This window comes from Rhineura floridana, chromosome 18 (genome assembly GCF_030035675.1).
Source record: "Rhineura floridana isolate rRhiFlo1 chromosome 18, rRhiFlo1.hap2, whole genome shotgun sequence".
Lineage (NCBI taxonomy): Eukaryota > Metazoa > Chordata > Lepidosauria > Squamata > Rhineuridae > Rhineura > Rhineura floridana.
Window position 1 is genome coordinate 6,808,581 of NC_084497.1, and position 20,980 is coordinate 6,829,560.

Sequence of the window (20,980 nt, forward strand, 5' to 3'; positions counted from 1 at the left end):
ACTGGATGGCCTTATAGGTCCCTTCCAACTCTACTATCCTATGATTCTATACCTTGACAGGAGCATCTGCGGACAAGAAGGATCACATGCGTTTGCATCCAAGGAGTCCAAAGTCCAATGCCTGACCATCTCCAGGACTGGGAATGTCCCCTGCCTGAAACCCTAGAGAGCTGCTGTCAGTCAGTGTAGATACTACTGAGCCAAATAGGGGAAGGACCTAGCTCTGTATCAAGGTAGCTTCTAGGTCCCTCTTTAAATCAGCCTTTTATTCAGAACCCTGAGGACTTGAGTCTTCCTTTATCTTTAACGCGAGGACCGTAGCTCAGTGCACATGCTTTTGCATGCAAAAGGGTCCCAGCTTCAAGCTCTATCTCCAGATAGGGCTGGGAATGTTCCCTGTCTGGAATCCTGGAGAGCTGCTGCCAGTCAGGGTAAGCAATACTGAGCTGGATGGGCCAGGGGTCTGACTTGGTATATGGCAGCTTCCTAACGTCCTGTGTTTGGGGTGGGGATGGGATAGGGAGAAATTCGATACAGTTCACATTCAAAGCCCAGTTGATCAAACTGCACATTTCTTGAAACAATATAAGAACCAAAGCTCACGGCCCTCCTTCGAAATTTGCACTTATCTGAATTTTGTGATGCAGTTCTCCAACCAGTCCGCATTTACAAAACTGCATATATTAGGGAAACGTGTGCACAAAATTAAAAAACCACACATAAAATGCATTATATTAGGATAAATTGCTTGCAAAAAAATGTGTACATGAGTCAAAACTGCATACAAAAATCTGTTTATTAGGAGAAATTCACTCCAAAAGGCGGAAGAGTTTCCATGAAGATAAAAAAAAAATGGCTGCAGAGATGTGGAGAGCCCAGTTTAAGATTAAAAAATGATACATCGAGAGCACCAAAACTGACAGATCCTTCAATCCCTAGAGGTGCCTGCCCATTAATATGGGCGCCAGTGGTGTAGTTGTCCAGGGTCTCAGACCCTTTACTCTTTTGGGAGCAGGGTCCCAGCAGGGTTTCTTTGTCTCCAGCATTCTACGAGGCAATCTGTATGAAAGGAGAATGTGTTAGCCACTGAGAAGAGTCTTCTCACATGCTTCCTTGTCCTTCGCTGCTGATTGGAGCCAACAGTATGAAAGGAGGCAAGTCAGCCACTGAGAAGACTCTAACACTCTCCCCTTTCATGCTGATTGGCTCCTAGAGACATCTGTTATTGTGGGAGCAGGCATTAACAAAGATCTTTCTCAACCCCACAGCAAAAAAAGAGGGGGTGGCTGCAACTATCATGAATTTTCCACTACACTACTGATGGGCGCTTGCCATTTAAATAAGCAAGCCTCAAAAAGGCCCAGTTTTGTGAATGGAAGAGATGGAGCGGATCACTCTGGGTAGGACAAAGAACGGACGATATCACCTGACCTGCTTCGAATGGGCTGGATAAAATGGCATATTGGCAGGGAAGCCAATTTTTAATGAGCCGCATTTTGAAACATGGACACACACACGCAGCGTGCCTCGAGCTACAAGAGTTTCAAGCAAATGGCTGCCTTAGGAACTTAAGAAACTGCCTATCAACTCTCAGTCTACACTGACTGGCAGCTCTACCTGGAGATGCTAGGGATTGAACCTGGGACCTTCTGCCGACACAACAGATGCTCTATCCACTGAACTACGGCCCTTCCGTGCCTTCTACCGTGGCAGGACCTTTGACCATGCAAGCTCAGGATGATGGACTCTTGAGTCCAGTAGTGGCTTGATAGATCTCAAGCAGAAGGAGGTATTTCCTATAATCCACTTCCTCCTCCTCCATAGGTCCTACAGTTTGACTCGGGGTGGATTGGTGGTTATTGACATCATATTTTGACTTGGGAGATCCCCCCCCCACTTTACCCGATTCTCCTCATTTTTCAGCACCCCCTCCATGTTGAGGCACTCCCCTGGTCGAGTGCGAGTGCATTGCCTCTTCCATGAACCATGGTCTTCAAGATCCCAGCTTTCATTTTTTAAAAAAATGGGTAAATTTTTAGCATTTATAGAACATGAGACAGGAAACAAAGTGTACAGGCAAGATTCTCCTCAATTTTCAAATGAGAAATGAGACTCCTCTTCCTTTGAAACGTTTTGTCCCCTCCCCTGGAAAAATTCCTGAGGATGCTCATGCCTCTATCTCCCCATGAGTGTGTGTGTGTGTGTGCGCCTTATAGGGAGTCAGACCAATGGTCCATTTTGACTGGCAGCAGCACTGCAAGGTTTCCGGCAGGAGTTTCTCCCTGCCCAAACTGGAGTTGCCGGGGGCCAGATCTGCATGCAAAGTGGACACTCTGCCGTACTTGGCAATAGGCCCACTTGCTAAAAAGCAGGAGAAGATCGCTGCAGATTTATACTTCCGAACACAGGAGTTGGCCCTGTACAACCTCATCCTACTGGGCAAGCCAGCTCAGCATCATCCAGTTAACAAGAACTCTCCACAGGCTCAGATTCTATGATGCGAGATCTTCTTTAGCTGGAGATGCCAAGGGCCCACGTCGCCTTTTCCACGCAAAACTCTAGAATGCAAAAAAAATACGAGCCCTGGTACTGGGTCAGGCCATCTAGTCCAGCATCCTGTTCTCAAAGTGGTCAACTAGATGCCTCTTCTGGGAAGCCCCCAAGCCCCATTAGCTTCGCAGGGTAGACTGCCCCTGTACTTGGAGGCTCCCATTCGGCTTCCATGGCTCAATATCCATTCAAAGACAGGCCCATCTTCCACAGAATTAGCCTAGGCCTTTTTCAAAAGGCCATGCAACCTGTCAGTGCCATCACCAACCGGCAGTAGTGAATTCCTCAGAGGAAAATAAGAAGCACCACACGCTGGATCAAACCAGAAGGCCTATGTAGCCCATTGTTCTCATCTGACAGCAGCCAGTCAAATACCCAGGCCAGGAAGCCAAAAAGAGTGTATGAGGGTGATCACCCCCACCCCCACTCAATGACCCTTAGCAATTAAGACAGAAATGCTATCCTGCACTGGTACATGGAGGCTCCATTTAGATGTCTCAACAAATAGACGTCTCAGATTTCTCTAATCTTTTGCTCTAAAGCCATATGAACTCAGTAGAGGCTGCAACATATGGAAGCCATGAACGCCATGATGCAATTAATCAGAATGGTAATATATTTTAAAGCAGGGGCGCAGAACATCTGTGACCCTCCAGAGGTTGCCCGACTCCAACCATCCCCAACCATTGGCCATGCTAGTTGCAGGGGCTGCTGGGAGTTGGAATTCAACATCAGGGGGTTGACCGGTACCCCAAGACGTTAAAAAGAAATAGAGTATGGAAAGAAAACAAAAATCTCTCGATAGGCACACACACACACACAAAGATATAGGTATCCAACTGAACTTGACTCAGAGTAGATCCATTGAAATTAATGGGTTGTATCCAACATGAGTCATACTTAGCATACCCACTGAAATGAATAGGCATGACTTCCTTAGGTCTATTCATTTCAATGGGCCTACTCTAAATACCTAGAAGTCAATCCAATGGGTCTACTTTATGGTTGACGTTATATACAACCCCGATACATAGATACAGATAAATCAAATAATAAAATAAATACATATAGATATAGTTGCATGCACACACACACAGTATAGATATATAATATTTCTCAACCCTGATGATTGAGGGAGGGGGAGAATTGCTTTTAAAATTTGCCTTCTTGGCCTCAGGGAAAGATAAACATGTGTATTAAAAGGAGAAATTAGGATGGAAAGGAAGGATTATTAATATCTAGCCTCTGAATCTTTGTTTTAAATGAGAAAAAGAGGAAAACTAAAAAGATGCAAAACCATACCTCTCCCACTCCAGCGGGGGGGGGGAGGGGTGAATTTAATTCCCTGGCACAATTATTAGCAAAAACGATCTGGAGGCGAAAAGGAGAGAATTAGCCCTGCTTCCCTTCAGCGACACTTCCTTGAAATAAATTTGAGGAGATTGTCCAAGAGTCTGATGAGTCTCCATACCACACCCTCAACCTACTCAAGCAAAAGAGGACCCATTCATGAAAAATAAAAATGCCTTCCTTTTAAACATGCCCCAGAGAAAACTCCTGTCATCTCTTCCACTGACAGACTGAGGTCTGAGCATTCAGAAACACACACACACACACTTGTCCACAGAGACAAATCTTTCTTTCTGCATATGTAATGGCAGAATATGTATCACACATGCACACAACCCCCTTCCTCTGCTGCCAAATCCCCACGCCTTCATTTCCACTGACACCGGTGGTAGAAGACTACCGCGCATAATGCGCCCATCGACACAGGCACAGCCCTTAAGGAAGATTTTTTTTAAAAATCCAGCAATCTGGTGCACACATACATGAAAAGCCAAATATGCTTTTTGGAGGGGAGGGAGAAGACTGAGGTTTTAGACCCTTACCTCCAACGCAAAGCAAAGACATGGTTCTCTCTCTTTAGGGCCAGTTCTTTTCTTCCGGCACGCTGGTCTTGTTAGATGCGGCTTTCAGCTCGGACGTTGCTTGGGAAAGGGTGTGTGCTGTCGCCTGCTGGGAAATTGCATACTTCTGAAGCTGTTCTCCCTCTCCAGGTACCTAGTAGCCAGCCATTTTGCTTCAGCACCAAGGGCCGTGGACAGCTCCTGACGTCAGGATGATGAAAAAGAAAGAGTGAGGAGGTGGGGGAGAAAGAGGCAGGCAAGAGAGAGGCGGGGATTTATTAAGGACCACCTGATCAGCAAGATTTTATATCTTAAAGGCACCCTTTCAGAGGCTGCTAGATGCCTCTCGAAGATGTGATGCCCAGTCCCCTGTCTGTGTGTATGTGCGCGGGCACATATATATATATATATATATATTTTATATTTTTAAATTTATTTTAATGTTTTTGTGATCTTCACTGTGTACAATTTTATTATGCACGTGTTCGATTTTATCGTAAGCCGCCCTGAGTGCCTTATTACAGGATAGAAGGGCAGGCTAGAAATGTTTATAATAAATAAATTGGCGTGTAATCGGGTGGGTGGGTTCCAAAATAGTCCTCCTCTGAATTCGTCACCAGATTTTGGAGAGCCTCGCAGCTCGTTCAGGCCAAAGGGAGGCCATCTGGGCTTCGGCTGGGAGGAAGGGCAGGATATATATTAAAAAATAAACAATTCAGCATCCTGGCCAAACAGATGCCTTTTGTGAGAAGCCCCCATCCCTTACTTGGGCACGATAATGCCCTGCAGTAACAGAAGTATAGGTTCCAAATCCCCTCTATACAGCACTGGTTAGGCCTCATCTTGAGAACTGCATCCAGTTCTGGTCTCCACACTTCAAGGAGGATGCAGACAAACTGGAACAGGTTCAGAGGAGGGCAACACGGATGAACAGGGGACTGGAAACAAAGCCCTATGAGGAGAGACTGAAAGAACTGGGCCTGTTTAGCCTGGACAAGAGAAGACTGAGGGGAGATAAGATAGCACTCTTCAAGTACATGAAAGGTTGCCACACAGAGGATGGCCGGGATCTCTTCTCAATCGTCCCAGAGTGCAGGACACGGAAGAATGGGCTCAAGTTGCAGGAAGCCAGATTTCAGCTGAACATCAGGAAAAATGTCCTAACTGTTAGAGCCATATGATAATGGAACCAATGACCCAGAGAGGTAGTGGGCTCTCCGACACTGGAGGCCTTCAAGAGGAAGCTGGACAGCCTTCTGTCAGGGATGCTTTAAGTTGGATTCCTGCATTGAGGAGGGGGTTGGACTTGATGGCCTTATAGGCCCCTTCCAACTCTACTATTCTATGATTCTATGATTCTCCTCTCTCATGTTAAATGGTATTCAGGGGCATACCAGCTTCGATTCTAGAGCAGGATTGGAAAGTACATCAGAAGATCCTGCTGGATCGGACCAGCGGCTCATCTAGTCCAACATCCTGTTCTCAGAGTGGCCAACCAGATGCCCCAATGGGAAGCCCGCAAGCAGGACCGGAGTGCAAGACCATCTCCCTTCCAGCAGGTTCCGGTAACTGGTATTCAGAAACTTGTTGCCTCCAACCATGGAGGGAGGGCGTAGCCATCGTGGCTAGTAGCCACCGATAGCTTTACCCTCCATGAATGTGTCTAATTCAAGCCATCCAAGTTGGCGGCCATCACAGCTTCTTGTGAGAGTCAAGAATGACCCCCAGGCTGCGGACCTGGTCTTTCAGGGGCAATTGTACCCAATTAGCCCCAGAGATTCCATACCACCAGATCTGGTCCAGAAAAGGAATTCTTAATGATCCTCTGTGTGGAGCAACTGCCCCCTCTGCTGGGAAACAGAAATACAGGAATTGCCTAGAAAGCCAAGTAGCGCCAAAGAGGTACACTTTAGAATGAAAAGCATTCTGAGCTCAGGAATTTGTTTTTGGAGACCAGAACTTGTAGAAAGCCCACAACACTACCACATTAAAAAAAAAAAAAGACTCCTAGTCGCCCCCAGCTTTCTTCATTTCAGCGGTATAATTTTGGGCAGAGGATGGATTGTTACTGCTATGATTAAACAATTATGCCTCCTCAATCTACTGCAGAACACACAGAGATCTATCGGTCATTCCAGATCTACCTTCTACTAGAAAGGAGAGAACGGGGATTGGTCCAGTTTGCATGTAAAGGTGAACGTACCTAATCTGGGCGTTTCAAAATAATATGAAAACCAAAACAGTCGTCGTCTGAAAACTGTACTTTGCAAGATTTTGCGATGCACTGCCCAGCCAATGAATGTGTGCAAAAGTGCATATACTGGGATGGAACATGCACGTACATGCATATATTACCAAAAATAACTACAAATTTGCTTTGCCAAGGTGTGTATTATATTAGGCAAACTTCCATCTACTAAGGAAAATTTGCATTAAAATGCTGTCATGTTTTTTCATTCTTTTTACCGTGATTTTAGAGTTATTTTCATTATCTCAGATTTTAATAAAAATCCCAGGTAGATCGGATTTATTTCATTTGGAGTATTCATTAACTGACCGGGACCCCCAGGTCACAATAAAAGTAGCCAGCTTTTTTGCAGCAGCTACTGAGTGTCGAAAAGCAATGATTAGAGAATTCTCTTTTTAAATTAAATCTTTTAATTTTATTGTTTTAATACGCAGTATTATTTATTTATTTATTAAATTTGTTAGATGCCCATCTGGCAGGGGTTATCCTGCCACTCTGGGTGATTTACAATCAAATACAAATACATTCCATAAAAAAGATAAGCAGAAAAATTAATTATTATTAAGAGGGTATCTCACAAGAGTGATTATGTTTAATGCTTCTTTTAAGTATTGATGTGCATGTGTGTATTTGTATATGTACAGTTTGGTCTATGACTATAAATAAAAATCTATCTCTATCTAAATGTTGGTGCATTTTCATGAGAATTTTAATTTTTTCACACGTTGATGTGGAGAACAGAACTTAAAAAATAGAAAGCTGATGAAGGATTCACACCATCTATTTAAAGCACATCCCGCGCAAGTTTATAGCACATAAGTTCCCCCAAAGAATTATGGGAACTGCAGTTTAAGGTTGCTGGTAATTGGCAACTCTTTGAGGGGAAACCACTGTTCCCAGGATTCTTTGGGGGAAGTCATGCAATTTCAAAGTGTGTTGGATGTGCTTTAAATGGATGGTGTGGATCTCTCCACAGAGAAACTGAAATTTACAGACCCGCCCATTCCTACCTTTTACTCATTCCTGCTTCACGGCACAGTTGAGGCATTGCTGGTTCATCTTTGTTGTTATATGCCTTCAAGCGGCTAATACTTTGCAAACCATTTGTGCAAGTAAACATCAGTGGGGCTATTCATAGGAAATGATGTTCCCCATTTCTGCAAGTGGGGTATCAAGATGGGTGAGAAATGCAATTCAACTTGCATTCAAAGCCGGGTCTACTACATTCGCCCTTTCCAAAACAATATGACAACTGACATGCCTCCATCCTTTGGAAATTTATTTATTTCTATTTATTACATTTATATACCGCCCCATAGCCAAAGCTCTCTGGATGGTTCACAAAATTCACACTTACCTGAATTTTGCGATGCATTTCGCCAACCAAACAAGTTTTACCAAAACGCATCTATTAAGGGAAAGTGCTCTTACAATTTATTAACGAAAACACAAACGTGCATTATATTGGGGGAAATTGCTTGCAAGAAATGTGTACAGGAGCCAAAACTCCATGAAAGAAAGTGTTTGTCAGGAGAAATGTGCCCTCAAATGCAGGAGACTTTTCATGAGTGGTTTTTTTAATTGCAAATTGTTGCAGAAATGTAAAGAAATGAATTTAAGACTTGAAACATGGGAAACTAAGAGAAATAAAATAGACTGTTCCTTCCATCCCTAGCTGGGTCATTAGTGGAAGCTAGCGGATGCCTCAAAAGTTTGAATGCAACTGGTTCAGAATCATCCTGAAGTGCCCAGATGCATCTCAAGGTGAGCCTCCATAGGGGACAGCCTTATACAGAGTCCATCCAGCTTAGCACTGTCAACACTGATTGGCAGCAGCTCTTCAGGGGCTTCAGATGGGGGACATCCGTAACCCTACCTGGAGATGGTCTGGCTCGAACTTGGAACCTTCTGCATGCTAATTAAAGGCTCTTCCACATAACTATGGTGCTTTGACCAAAGACAAAGATTCTAGTCCTCAGATTCTTAATAAAGAAGTGATTTTCTAAAGGATTTTTACACTGAGTCAGGCCACTAGGTCCTTTTACCTCAGCATTGTCTGCTGCACACTGATTTCAGACAGGAGAGGTTCCCGACCCTATCTGGAGGTGCCAGTATAAAGCAGCTGCCTAGGTCCTTGTTTAAAATAATCTCTTGATTTAGTACCATGAGGACTAGAATCTTACTTTACCTTCAGGGGAAGGACCATAGCTTAGTGGTATAGCACCTGATTTGCGCGCAGAAGGTCCCAGGTCCAGTCACCAGCATCTTCAAAAAGGATGCAGGCAAACTGGAACAGGTTCAGAGAAGGGCAACAACGATGATCAGGGGACTGGAAACAAAGCCCTGTGAGGAGAGACTGAAAGAACTGGGCATGTTTAGCCTGGAGAAGAGAAGACTGAGGGGGAGATATGATAGCACTGTTCAAGTACATGAAAGTTTGTCACACAGAGGAGGGCCAGGATCTCTTCTCAATCGTCCCAGAGTGCAGGACACGGAAGAATGGGCTCAAGTTGCAGGAAGCCAGATTTTGACTAGACATCAGGAAAAACTTCCTAACTGTTGGAGCCATACGACAACGGAACCAATGACCTAGAGAGGTAGTGGGCTCTCCGACACTGGAGGCCTTCAAGAGGCAGCTGGACAGCAATCTGTCAGGAATGCTTTGATTTGGATTCCTGCATTGAGCAGGGGGTTGGACTGGATGGCAGTATAGGTCCCTTCCAACTCTACTCATCTATGATTCTATGATCTTCAGGTGGGGCTGAGACTGGACAGACTCCCTGCTTGAAACCCTGGAGAGCTGCTGCCATTCACTGTTTTATACTGAGTCAATGGTCTGACTCAGTATAAAACACTTTCCTACAATCCTACACATTCTGGCCTTGGAAAACCAGTTATCTTAGCCATTTCATGACTTCCCTGTGAGGTAGCCATGAGGTCTCTTTTCAGAGGCAGGGAATTTTGAAAGACAGCGAGAGCCAGAATGTCTCTCTCTCTCTCTCTCCTCCTCGCTCTCTGAAAGCTGGTCTAAATTTTCATTTGCATGCCAAGGAGCTAGGGAGGGGTGAGAATTTCGATTCAGTTCGCATTGCAAGCAGAATCAATGAAATTCGCAACTTCCAAAACAATATGAGAACGGAGACACAGCCACCGTTTGGAATTCGCATTTATTCAAGTTTTGGGATGCAGTTCACCAACTCAACAACATTTACAAAAATGCATTTGTTAGGGGAAAGGGTGTGTAGAAATGAACGCATGAGTGAAAATAACTTGCCAAAAGGCATGAAATGATGAGAAACGGCTTGCTAAACTGTGCACCTTTGTCAAAACTGCCTACAAAAATGTGTGTATTTGGAGAAATCTGCACTAAAATGGCGGAGAATTTTCATGAGGATTTTTAAAAAATAAAATAAAATCACAGATCGCTGTTGAAATGTAGAGAACTGAATTTAACATTGGAAAAACGAGCCGAAACTGACAGCTCTTCCCACCCCTACAAGTAGCCTATGTAAATGGTAGGCAAATGGGTGCCCTTTACAGGCCTGCACCCCGGAGTCTTTTAAGGTCCCAGGCACACCCTTGGGGAGACGCCCTCCCTGTCCCAACTCTGCCCTCCGAGAGCCTTTTAAGTGGAGATCCTGCATAAGGGATTTCTTTTTTTCCTAGGGAGTTGCAAAGACATTTTTTATTTTCTACCAGATTTCCCAAGGCACCCACGAACACCCAGGGCAATTGATGCCAGGTTGGCTGGCGCAGGGATTGAAGGCACTGTGTGTTTATGTACAATTACAAAGGACTAGAAAATAACAGTGTGGCTGGAATAAAGAGGGGAGTCACCACCTCCCACCTCGTGTGACAAGCAGAGGGGGAGGGTTAGAAAGGCAGGGAGGAAGAATCCGTTGTTCAACAGACTTTACTCTCTACTGCTTGACATGCATCTGGATAGCCCAGAACATAAGAGGGTTCTGGATCTGGCCAAAGGGGGCCCATCTAGTCCAGCCTCCTGTCCTCACAGTGGCCAGGCAGATGTCCCAATGGGAAGCCCCCAAGCAGGACCTGAGCGCAAGAGCAACTCTCCCTTCCTGCGGTTTCCGGCAACTGGTATTCGGAGGTAGACTCTCCCTGAACATGGAGGTTCTTCTATCACAATAGGCCTCCGTAAGAAGAGCCCTGCTGGATCAGGCCAAAGGGGGCCCATGTAGTCCAGCATCCTGTTCTCACAGTGGCCAACCAGGTGTCCCAATGGTCTCCAAGTAGGACCTTAGCGCAAGAGCAACTCGCCCCTCCTGTGGATTCCAGCAACTGGTGTCCAGACATATGCTGCCTCTCACTGCGGAGGCAGAGCATAGCCATCATGGTCAGTAGCCACTGGCAGTCTTATCCTCCAGGAATTTGCCTAATCGTCTTTTAAAGCCATCCAGGTTGGTGGCCGTCGTCACTGCCTCTCGTGGGAGCGAATTCCATCGTTTCTACACACTGCATGAAGATCTTTCTGTCGTCTATCCTGAATCTCCCAACGTCCGGCTTCATTGGATGTCCCCGAGAGTTAAGAGAGAAAGAGAGAGAGAGAAAAACTTTTCTCTCTCAACTTTCAAGACACCATGCATTATTTTATACACTTCGGATTGTGTCCCCTGTTACTTGCCTTTTCTCTGATCTGAAAAGCCCCAAATGCTGCAACCTTTCCTCGTAGGGGAATCGCTCATCAGAAAAACCCTGCAGCAACTACCTCGAGTTAAGCAACCAGCTTCCCACAGAGGCCACTTGGATGACTCCAGGGAGCCCCTCAGTCTTCTCTTTTCAAGGCTAAACATGCCCAGTTCTTTCCATCTCTCTTCGTAGGGCTTTGTTTCCAGTCCCCTGATCATCCTCGTCGTCCTCCTCCGAACCCGTTCCAGTTTGTCTGCATCCTTCCTAAAGTGCGGTGTCCAGAACTAGGTACTCAAGATGAGGCCTAACCAGGGCCAAATAGAGAGGAACTAGTACTTCATGCAATTTGGAAACTATGCTTCTGTTAATGCAGCCTAAAATAGCAATTGCCTTTTTTGCAGCCACATCGCCCTGTTGGCTTATATTCAGCTTGTGATCAACAACAATCCCAAGATCCTTCTCGCATGTAGTATGGCCGAGCCAAGGATCCCCCAGCCTATAACTGTGCATTTGGTTCCTTTTTCCTAGGTGTAGAACTTTGCACTTATCCCTGTTAAATTTTGTTCTGTTGTTTTCAACCTGATACTCCAGTCTATCAAGATCCCTTTAAATTTTGTTTCTGTCCTCCAGAGTATTCATTATCCCTCCCTTCTCTCAGGAGGGGATGCCTCTTCTAAACAGAGGCATTCCTCCATCGTTTGCATGCAATGGAGAATGCTGCTTCTTAGAGAAGGGATAGGGGAAGCTGCAGAGCTCTCCAGATGTTACAAAACTACAACTGCCATCATCTCCAAGCATTGATCATGCTGGCTGCCGGACATTCAAGTCAAATGACAAGTGGAGGGCTACAGGCTCCCTATCCCTAGAGTGGATAAATTCATGGAGGAAAAAAAGTTCAGTGGCTACTAGCCACAATTGCTTTAAATCAGGGATTGGGGGAACCAGCTGCCCTCCAGACATTCTTGGACTCCAACTCTCATTACACCTAGCAGGGATGATGGGAGTTGTCATCTACGGACATCTGGAGGGCCACAAGTCCCCCCCACATCTTTGACTTCAATGGATCCTCCCTCGTCAGAAGCAATCTACCTGAGTGTTCTAAACACCAGACATTCTACTGCTGTCGGAGACAGACTGCCTGGGAAGAACAGTTAATCCATCATCGCCCCACTTCACCCCCAAGGAAAGGGGAACCAAAAGCCAGCAATTATTGATCCTTTCCTGCCTTACTTTCTTCCAAAAGATATCTACCTCTCACTGCTCAGCATGTGCTAAATACCCTCTCATTCATTCAGATATAAACAGGGACGGGGGAGGGAGGGAGAGAGGAAAGAAAGATATCTCAGCAGCTCCCAGGAACCAACCATTTACCATACATTTCCCTCGGTTATTACACCCCCACACAGGCGCAACCTCCGTGGTGCTGCACCACTAGCAGCCTGAATCTTTGGCCACCCACATACCCAAACGGGACGACATGCTTGGTCTGCATCCATTCCTATGCATTGTGTTCTTTGCTTTGATTAAAAAAAAAATTTGGCCTGCTTTTCCATCTTTTTTCCTCCCGGAAAGTTGTTCCAAGAAATACCAATTTTTAGCTAGAATGCTTTTCCGTAAAATTGGACTTACTTTTCAGAAGACCACCGGTTTCCATTCTGGCAACATTTAAGTTTTTGCTCTTCATTGACTCACCCCCAACGAGGGGTTGACTTGGGTTCTACAAAAAGGAGCGAGAGAAACTGAGGCTGTAGGGTTTATTTTTTTTTTGTTTGGATTTTATACTCAAGGATGCCGATTGAAGCTGGCCAGCAGTTGAAGCTGACTTCCAGATCCTGGAGTGCTGGGTCAGGATAGGTCATCCGGAGAAGCCTTTGCAGCAATTTCATCCAGTCGCATGGAGTTCCCAAGATCCGCTGGGGTGACCGGACAGAGTGGGGAGAGCACCGTGAAATGGCAGTTGTGTTACGACATGGCAGCCAAGACCTGGTGGATGGTGAGTAGATGCAGGCTGGCAGGGCTGGATTACCTGCAAGGCTAAGGAGGCTACAACTTCCCCATGCGAGTGTGCTGTTTCAGTCTCAGTCAGAAACATTTGTGCTCAAAACTACAAATATTTCAGGCTTTTATTTCCTTTCCTCCTTTTAAAAAACCCTTCAGTTAAAAATATCCATATTTTCAAATTTGGATTTTGAAGGTTGCCTTGGAAGGCCACTGCAAAGTGGGGTCTTAATTCTTACAAGAGGTCCTTGGAATTTAAAGCCATCAGGTGATGAATTGGCTAGCAAAATTCAAATGAGTTGTATCCAACGCAAGCTCGACTCATGGGGATGTGGCTAACTTAGGTTCATTAATTTGAATGGATCTACTCTGAGGAGAACTTAGTTCAACTCCAGGAAATCCCAGACTTGGGACATCTCATAGAGAGGGGCACGGCAGGGCTGCTGGTGGAGTGGACCCTTGGGACACAAGTACTGAATCTCTCTCAGTGGTCAACAACTGGGGGAAACTAACAAGGGCTGATCTGGGTTGCAGGGTAGGATATTAATTTGCAGAGTTGATTTAAGATTTTATATAGAGCAGGGGATCTCAAACTATAATGCATGGACCAGCAGTGGTCCACCAGCTTCATTCAGGTGGTCCAGGGAGTGTTTGTAAAAATACTTTTCAAAAAAAAATTATACAGCATTTAGCATAGTGCATTGCAAATGCTACAACAGGCAGGAAAATCATTAAGTGGTCCATCAAAACCCTTAGCGATTTCCAAGTGGTCCATGGGGGGGGGATTGGAAACCCCTGATCTAGAGATGATTTGGGGGGGGTGATAAATGGAGCTCACTGACAGGAAAATTGAATTAACTCACAGCAGGATCTGTTGGAAAATTAATTGGGGGTGTAAATCAATGAGAAAGGAACTCATTCGGAGTGACCTGGGGTGAGTTCACACTGGAGAATTTATCTGGGGCAATTTGGATGGGAAATTGTTCAGCTTCCCTTCTTGCACCATTTAAATCCTAAATCTGTAGCTATACATCTAAATTAGCATATGCAAACCTGATGCACATCTGCGCCCATGCGGCTGTGCTCCAAATCCTTTAGGTAACTAGCCCGTGTGTCAACGGGGAATTAGATTTGCCCTTCCCAACTGCTGTGCCCCTGCAGTTACTTAAGGAAAAGTTATTTTCACATATGAACAAAACAAAACGTAACAAAATAAGAAATGGGATGTGAAAATAAACCCACAATCCCAAACATGCTTTCTTGAAAATTAATTACATCAAACAGCAGGCTTCAGAAATCTATATAGAAAGCAAAATAAAGAGTCTGTGAGTTCAAATCCCCGCTCGTGTCTCCTGGGTGTCAAGGGCCAGCTAAAGATCACCCCCACAGGGAGTGGCTCAGGGGTGACGTGCCCTGCCACCTGAGCAGCCGTGAGCAAGTTGCATAGTCCCAAGGAGCCCAGTTGCCCCCCAGCTGACAGTGGCGGAAAAGGAAGGGGCTGCGTTGCGCAGCTGTGGCAAGCTGAGCAGTCCCTAGCCAGCTGGGGAGGACTAGCCGCAGAGGGAGGCAACGGTAAACCTCCCCTGAATACTGCTTACCATGAAATCCCTATTCACAGGGTAGCCATAAGTCGGGATCGACTTGAAGGCAGTCAGTTTCCATTTCATACACTCTTGTTTCACTTTCAGAAAACCTTTTGTTTTATACGTCCCAACATCTTTCTCTCTTTATTATCTGCAGTTCATATTTACGTGTGTAAAGTTGTAATCCAGCGTTAGTCATACTCGGAGGCGACCCATTGAAATTAAATGGCATGGCTTACATGGGTCCATTAACTTCAATGGGTCAGAGTAGTATTGAGAGGGATGTAGCCTCTACTGTATAGCCTGGAAATTTATTGGCTTGCTACACATCCAGGCACTTCTTCAGCACCTGTAACCAAATTTTGAACGCGGGTTCCTCCGATCCAGGAATAGGTTTTCAACTGTATTCAATCTTCTCCCTCCCCTTGCTCCAGTCATATGATTGGATCATAGGATCCTGGACACATAGCAACCCTGCTGGGACCCTTCTCCCAAAAAAGTAAGGGGTCCAAGACCCCAGACATCTACACCCCTGGTGGAGGGAGCATATGCAAGCATCAGAACAGCCCAGTAGCTGGATCAGGACACTGGTCCACCTAAGCTAGCATCCTGTCCAGGACTGTCTGAACTACTAGAGAGCTGATCCAGAATTGCCCATAAGTTATCTCTCTGAGAAAAGTTCTGCTTCCCCCACTTTTCTCTCTCTCACTCTCCTGCCCCCCAGAAAAAGGAAGACCGCTTTTGCCAAACTTTTACTGAACATCCGCCACCATTTTTGTTGTTGTGACTGGCAGCTGCCATTTTCCCCCATAACACCCTGCAACAAAGCTAGGCCTGGGGACTGCAGAGAATGCAAAACAGTGACCAGGCTACCAGCTTACCTGCTGCAACAACAACAAACACTTCCCTGTGTGTGTTAGCACAGCAGCGTAGCGGCAAATCAAGACACACAGGGTTCCTTCATGATAATCACAGCCACACCCTCTGCCCTTCCTTTATTTTTGCTGGTGGGTTGAGAATGAGATCCTGACTCGTATCTTCTCCCACAACAACATGCATCCCTTGGAGCCAATAAGCATGAATGGGGAGAGCATTAGCTACTAGGAAGAGCACTGACCCCACTTGCAACTCCCAGAAACTAGCATTCAGACACATTCTGCCTATGAAGGTAGAACATGGCTAGCAAACAATGACAGCCTTAGCCTACATGAATTTGTCTCATCCCCTTTTAAAGCTGACCATCAGGACCTAGGAGGCCTGCACCTGGATCAGGCCAAAAGCTAATCTAGTGCACCATCCTGCACTCACAATGGACAACCAGAAACCTCTGCCAGGAACCCCAGAAGCAGGAGCTTTGTACAACAGCAACTCACCCTACCTTTGATTTTCAGCAACCAGCGTACACTGAGAAGCACAGGGAACCCATACAGGTCAAAACATAATCTGGAAGCAAGGCCAGCCACATAAGATATTCCACAAGGCACAACACAGCAAGTCCTCCTATCTAGCTAAAAAACCAGAGTCCTCCACTGTTGCTAGCAACTAAAAGTCTTATGAAAGAGACCTTCTATACTCTGGCCTCCTAAAGCACACCTTAAGCACAGCTGCTGGCCATGAAGGACCATCAGGGATTGCTTACTCATGAGGATACCCCTTACTCACAAGTAGACTGCTCACTCTGGGTCTGTAGGTGCATAACCGTGCTATCGCTCTTCAGCCTGGATTAGAAGCCATGGTGCTGGTGCTCCCAAGGACTAGGGGTCACCTCCACCACCTCTGCCATTTCCAGTAGTTCTTCCTCAGATATCAGCCCAGAGGGCACCTCAAAGGGATCCTCAACACTGGAGTCAGAGGGGCCCCCGCCTGATCGTCAAGGTCCCTGACCTCTGGGGTGCCTTGATCGTCCTCTGAGGACTCAGGGTGTGGCACCAGTTCAGAGCTGGGCATCTGTCTCTCACGCTCTCATTCACACACACACCCTGTGTTGTTGTTGGTTGTTTTGCGACGGTGGTACTTGTTGCTCTGGTGTTAGCACCCACAGCACTTTTATCAAGATATGTATATTGGTGCCCGTTGGGGTTGGTGAGGTGGAAGGCAGAGAGCCCAAACAGTGGCCGGGGCCAGAGCCAGTAAGAGGCAGAGCCAACTAATTCCAGTGATGTCCCCTTCCTCTTCCCTGCCGAGTTCTACAAGGGGCACTGACAGGCCCTGTCGCCCCCTGGAGTGGTTATATGTAAGGAGGCAGGTGGGGGGGGGCTGGCTGAGGTCAGACTGAGGTTGGTGGGGCGATGCCCCATTTGTCCTAATGGACCAGCCTCCAGAGGGCACAAATATTTGTGCCCTCTGGAGGCTCGTCCATTAGGGCAAATGGTTTGTGCCCTCTGGAGGCTGGTCTGTTAGGGCAAAAGGGGCACCACCCCACCAATCTCAGTCTGACCTATATTCTTGGTGATCACTCGTGACAGAGTAAGATTGTCTTCCAAAATACAGTCTCTAACAATCGCTCTGTCTAAATCTGTATCCACCGCCAATGTGCCATTCCACGACTAGGGGCTTCTGGATTTCACAGTCCTGCCCTTGTCATCATTCACTGATTGCAATGGGACGTTTGTTATGGAAGACGCCTGTGCGTGAATTTGTTTTATGTGGGGAGATCAGCGCACCACGATCAACACACAATCTTGACAGAAAAAGGCTTTGATCCAATGACATGTGTACCATGATGATTGGAAGTCCTTTATCTGCTGCAGCCTTCATCCACCTTCACAGCCGTTGTGACATACACATTGTTATCCTCCGCCTGTTCTGCCATTGAGGACATTCTTGGATTGTTCTTTGTCTGGTTCCTCTCCCTTGACCTTACCGCCATGGGTGACCCTGCTGGGAGTACATGACTCCCGACAGCATCGCTCACAGGGTTCATTGGAACACGCAAGCCCACTCACCACTACAAGGTGAGTATGCATGGCATTGAGAAAGTGGATAGAGAAAAGTTTTTCTCCCTCTCTCATAATACTAGAACTCGTGGGCATTCAAAGAAGCTGAATGTTGGAAGATTCAGGACAGACAAAAGGAAGTACTTCTTTACTCAGCGCATAGTTAAACTATGGAATTTGCTCCCACAAGACGCAGTAATGGCCACCAGCTTGGATGGCTTTAAAAGAAGACTTGCTTCCTCTGCCTTTCCTGCTGGCTGAAGCCAATCAGAGTGAAAGGAGTTCCTGCCTCAAAAAGCCATGCTGCTGAGAGTGAAGATCCTGCAATTGCAGAGGGAAGGGCGGTGAACCCTGTTGATAGCATCCCATCTACATCATCAAGCAGTTTGGTAGTAGCAGGAGATAAAAGTGCCGTCACTGAATCCAGTCATTGATGCCATATCTCTGACAGTGAGAAAGGACAGTCAGATGGTGAGAGTGACAGAGGAGCAGGAAGCAGCATTCAAACCTGGCCAGATTATTCTAACATTGTAGAAAATGGAAATGGACTGCCTTCAAGTCGATCCCGACTTACGGCGACCCTGTGAGCAGGGGTTTCATGGTAAGCAGTGTTCAGAGGTGGTTTTACCATCGTCTTCCTCTGAGGCTGAGAGGCAGTGACTGGCCCAAGGTCACCCAGTGAGCTTAATGGCTGTGTGGGGATTCGAACCCTGCTCTCCCAGGTCATAGTCGAACACTCTAACCACTAGGCCACATTGGCTGTCCCTAAAAAAAAAAAAAGATCTGCAAATTGCTGCAGAAATGTGGAGAACTGAATTTCAGGTTGGGAAACTGAGGAGCAGAGACCACTGGAATGGGCCGATCGTTCCATTCCTCTCTCTGAGCTTTGCACTTGGCGCGTGTTGCAGCTCTGAGGTCGCTGAGCGAAGATTTCTTTCTCTGGGCTTCTTCAGAAGCGCCGGAGAGGAGACGAAACAAGCTCCGCCCGCTTCTGCCACAAAAGCAAACAATTTGCTAAGAGAGGAAGGCTTGTGTATCCTAATTGCCGGTCTCGCGGAGTGCGGTCAGCTTAGATCTCGGCACGCAGGAGAGGCCTTGATGGGTGGCCGTTTTAACCCCGGCTGCCTGGTGGGCCTAGGCTAAGCTGAAAACAAAGGGCTGTATCCATTGCGGTGCCAGTCCTCTCCAAACTGAGCTGGGAATGTCCCTCATCTGAGAAGCTGGACAGCAGCTGCCAGTCAGTGTGGACATTACTGGGCTAGGTGGACAAGTGGCTCAGACCAAGCGTAAGGCTGGGTTTCTTCCCAAGAAGGGAAGTATCAAATGCTACCAGCCACGAAAGCTTAAGAACTGAGCCTCTGCGTTCCCGTTTGGAGGAAGAAGGCTACTTCCTTCACCTTTAGTGGACAGACAAACACGAAAGAAACTAAAACCTGCAGGATAACAGCATCTGGTCAGCTGCTGGGATTGAATCTGGAACCTTCTGCATACAATGCACACTTCCTGCCCCCGAGCTATAATTACTAAATGGAGCCTCCAGCTTCAAGAGCAGTCTAGCTCTGAAAACCAGCCAATATGGGCAAATAATTGGGCAGGATGGCGGAAATGTGTCCATCCAGATTTTGTTGGACTCCAGCATGTCCCAATAGCCAGGGATGGTGGGAACTAGGACTCAGCAACAACCAGAAGGCTATAGGATCGCCAATCCCTGCTCTGAGAAGGACCTTCTGTACTGCACACGAGAGATGGAGGAAGTCCTCTTTTTAAAAGAGGCATTCCCTCCTGAGAAAGGGGATGCCTCTTAGATCACAGATGGGTGAGAAATCTGCATCATTTCAAGCCAAATCTCTCAAATTTGCACTTTCCGAAACAATATGAGAACCGCGGCACAGTCAGCCTTCGAAATTGGCACTTATTTGAATTCTGCCACGCAGCTCGCCAAGTGAACAATGTTTGCAGTAATGCATATGTTAGGGGAAAGCATGCATTAAAAGGAATATACGAGGCAACAAACAGAGGTGCATTATATGATGAAAAATTGCTTGCAAAGATATGCACGTTAGTCGAAACTGATACAACGTGGCTGCAAAAAAGGCAAATGCTATTTGAGGCTGCATTAACAGAAGTATATACATAACAGAAGTATAGCTTCCAAACTGCGGGAAGAACTAGTTCCCCTCTATTCGGCACTGGTTAGACCTCATCTTGAGTACTGCATCCAGTTCTGGACACCGCACTTTAAGAAGGATGCAGACAAACTGGAACGGGATCAGAGGATGATCAGGGGACTGGAAACAAAGCCCTATGAGGAGAGACCGAAAGAACTAAGCCTGTTTAGCCTGGAGAAGCGAAGACTGAGGGGAGATATGATAGCATTCTTCAAGTCCTTGAAAGGTTGCCACACAGAGGAGGGCCAGGATCTCTTCTCGATCGTCCCAGAGTGCAGGACATGGAAGAAAGGGCTCAAGTTGCTGGAAGCCAGATTTTAACTGAACATCAGGAATATGGGAAAAACCTGTGGCCTTCCAGATTTTGTTGGACTATATCTATCAGGAGCCCAGCTTTAGAGCCATACGACAATGGAACCAATGACCTTGGGAGGTGGTGGGCTCTCTGAACTCTGGAGGCATTCAACCACCCACCAGCCGGGGATGCTTTAACTTGGATTCCTTCACTGAGCAGGGGGCTGGACTGGATGGCCTTATAGGCCCCTTCCAACTCTACGATTCTATGCTTCTATGGAACTGCCTACAACAATGTGTTTATTAGGAGAAATCTGCGCTAAAATGCTGGAGAACTTTCATGCGGATTTCTTTTTTTTAAAAAAAAAATGGCAAATTGTTGCGGGAACGTGGAGAACTGAATTTAAGGTTGGAAAATTGAGAAACTGAGGGAACCAAAATAGGCAGACCTTTCCACCCCAACTCTTAGATCAGGGGCAGGGGACCTTCAGCCCTCCAGATGCCATTGGACTCCATCTCCCATCTCTCCCGGGCAGCACAGTCGGGGACGGTGGGCGTTAAGAGTCCAGCAACATCCGCAACAGGAGGAAACTCTTACAAAGCTTCTTGGAGGGATCTGCTCCGAAGCAAAACAGCTGGAACT

The 20,980-nt window shown here is 46.4% G+C and overlaps 1 long non-coding RNA gene across 1 annotated transcript; it reads right to left on the reverse strand.

The window, feature by feature from the left end:
- Window positions 1-778: 778 nt before the first annotated feature.
- LOC133372695 (uncharacterized) lies at window positions 779-16,492 on the reverse strand. The gene is made up of 4 exons (XR_009759526.1): window positions 16,318-16,492; window positions 12,988-13,075; window positions 4,443-4,661; window positions 779-1,059 (listed from the first exon to the last, which is right to left on the reverse strand). It is a non-coding gene; the product is annotated as an uncharacterized LOC133372695 (long non-coding RNA).
- Window positions 16,493-20,980: the final 4,488 nt, after the last annotated feature.